This window comes from Triturus cristatus, chromosome 3_1, assembly GCF_964204655.1.
Source record: "Triturus cristatus chromosome 3_1, aTriCri1.1, whole genome shotgun sequence".
NCBI classification, from domain to species: domain Eukaryota; kingdom Metazoa; phylum Chordata; class Amphibia; order Caudata; family Salamandridae; genus Triturus; species Triturus cristatus.
This window is the reverse complement of record NC_140583.1, coordinates 686795666-686798864: the sequence shown is the minus strand read 5'-3', so window position 1 is coordinate 686798864 and position 3199 is coordinate 686795666.

The following is a 3199-nucleotide window of genomic DNA, read 5'->3' as shown; positions in this document are numbered from 1 at the left end:
ATTGTCCCTCTGCAATATAAAGGGGAGATGCAGTTTCACTGTGTGTTCCATGTATGTTGACGCATTGGCGAAGTTTACAAACAGACTGCATGACAATGTACATTGTGACTGTTTGTGAGGAGATGCCTATTTGATGCTGGACAGTGGACATTTGTGCTACATCACGGATGTGAGGTTGTACTCGTACATTGTCATCTCACAGTTTCCTGCTATGCCAGATGTGAATTGCCATTTTGTACACACATGCGGCACCCATTGTGTCCTGTGTTCTGTTGTGAAAGTGTTGCAGTTTGTACCACATTGTTGTCAATGTTGAGGTGCTTAGATTCTTATGTGTGTGTGCTTCATTGTGGGTGAGTCATCACTGCAGCTCTGATTTGGCTGCCCCTTATCCCTTTCAGGCAGTGTGCCTTTGACTTATGTGCTTCTACAGTGCTGAGATGTAGCAGACTTGGATAAATTGGGCTCTTGGTCAAGTTGTGACTCTTGGTCATGATTTGTGCGCAGATGTGTTGTTGACGTCAGGGGTTGTTTGTGCACGTGGATGTGTCAGAGTGTGACCTGCTCCTTTCCGGATGTGGTCCACACTCAGCCACCTCAGTGTTGTGTCGTGCACAATGTCATGATGATTGGACTACAGCCATCCTAATTGTCAAGTAGTGTCACTTGCATTATCAGTGTGGCTCACAAATATGCATCTTTGCCGGGTTTCGCACATGTTTATGTGTTGGTTGTGAGACTGGTGATGTGTGGGATGGGACCCCTTTGGGCACATGGTGGACGGGGGCCTACTTGGTGTTTGTATGTGTGCTGCAGTGTTGCACAGGGATCAGGGAGATGATCCAGAGTTATTGTGGGTATGCAGTGTGCTCTACTTATTTGTGCATGTGTGCCATTGTGCCCATCTCCCCCAGTCCCCCCAGTCCCTGGTTGGTACTCACCCTGTTGATGTTGTGTCAGGTCATGTTGAGTAGTGTCAGGGTCCCCAACGCCTGGCACCGTATCCCGACTGATGACTGTGGCCACCATTTTCTCCATGTCATCCAGCTTCGGGTGTGCCTCTGGTCCCCCACCTCCAATCTGCGTTGCTGCTTTCGTGTTGGCATCGAGTTTTTTCTTGGTATTTCCCTGCGCATCATTCCAGCGCCTCTTGCCCGCCTCCATTGTCCTCCTCAACGCTGCAACTGCAATCACATGGTCCAAGATGGTCTGCCATATTTGCGTCTTTATTGCCAATGACACGTTGGAGGTGACGAACAGTTTTTGGTAGTGTTCTATCACCTCCGTGACGATGATCCTATATTCCTGCGGGCTGAGCCACGTCTTCCTCTTCTTCTTGGCCTTCCCCGACCCCGAGGTTCGTTGCTTATCGTCTGTGGGGATTGTGAGGTTCGCGTTGTCCTCTGCAATCGGTTCGGGTGCGTCCATGGTGCTACACTGGGAATTGCAGGCCTGTCGCTGGTTATTGCTGATTTTTGTATCGCGATTTGGGACATCGCCACTTTTTTCGCATTCGTGTTTCGCATTTTTCGACAACGAGTTAATTTTAACGTGGTCAATTGTCGCGTTATTGTGAGACTATCGCATGGTACCGCCGTGTTGGGAATACTACGTTAACACGTGTTTATTTTCCCGCGATAGACTGCGATGTGAGAAGTTGCTTTAAGCAAATTTTGCGATAATTATCACACGTTTTTGAGAACATGCCCCTAAATTTTAAAATAAAGCCGCCTTCCACTGCTGGGGTAGGATCACAAATATCTGGAATTGAATAGTATACATTCTCTGCCATATTTCACTATTTTAAACAAAACATATTTATAATTACGCATATTGGGCCTCATGTAGGTAGCTAAATACCGGTCGGTAACGGCCGAAAATCGGTAAATATGCCGTTACCGACCGGTATTTAGTCAAGTGAGATGTAGGAGGCCAAAAACCAGTTTTCGGTAAATATGAAGCGGTAAATACCGATTCATATTTACCGAATACATATTTACCGAATCGGTAAATATGAAGTGGTAAATATGAAGTGGTAAATATGAAGTGGTAAATATGAAGTGGTAAAACTGAAAAAGACATGTAGGTAAATTCGGTAATTAAGAAATCCATGAAATTCGGTAATTAAGAGTCGGTAATTAACACTGATTGAAAGCAGGTGGAAGTATCAACAGTGCATATAAGCAATCCCAAAATGCAACAGCGTGGACAACATGGCCGCTCTGTATGTCATTGCAAGGCGCCTACGTCTACAGGCAGCAGGTCTGAGGATATGGAGACGGGAGGAACGCATCTACAGACAGCGCATCACACTCTTCCAACTGACTGACGCAGAGATACATGAAAGGTACAGGCTACACCCACAAACCATCATGGACCTGATAAGGGACCTGCACCCACTCCTGGACCAGCCAACAAGAAGGGCGCATGCCATACCACCACATGTGCAGGTGCTCTGCAGCCTACATCTACTGGCATCTGGCAGTTACCAGGGGGTGATAGCTGCGGTGGGCGGTGTATCCCAGAGTTGCCTGTCCCGTTTCTTCAGGAAGTTCCTGGATGCCATGATGCAGAGAATGCACCACTACATCAGCTTCCCAAACACACAGGCTGAACTGCAGAAAACAAAAACTGACTTTTATCACATGGCACAGTTCCCCCATGTCATTGGCTGTATTGATGGCACACACATCCCAATCTGCCCACCAGCTGCCACTGAGCACATCTACAGGAACAGAAAGTCCATCCACTCCATCAATGTGCAGGTAATCTGTGATGCAGGGAACATCATCACTGATATTGTTGCGAAGTTTCCTGGGAGCACCCACGACTCCTACATCTTCCAGAACAGTGGGATCTACACACGACTGCTTGCCGGAGAATTTGGAGAGGGATACCTGCTAGGTAAGTAACAGTGACGCCCCATGAAACCTGCAAATCATAGTGTATTGAGGCATGTGACTGATGGTTCCCTTTTACTCACCTAGGCGACAGTGCATATGCCTGCCGGTCATTCATCCTCACTCCCTACCTACACCCATCAACCCAGAGTGAGAGACGATATAACGTGGCACATAAATCTACACGCAATGTGGTGGAGCGCACGTTTGGACTACTGAAAAGCAGGTTCCGCTGCCTCCACAAGAGCAGAGGCGCACGCCAGTACACACCCATCATCTGCTGCAAGATCATTGCCACT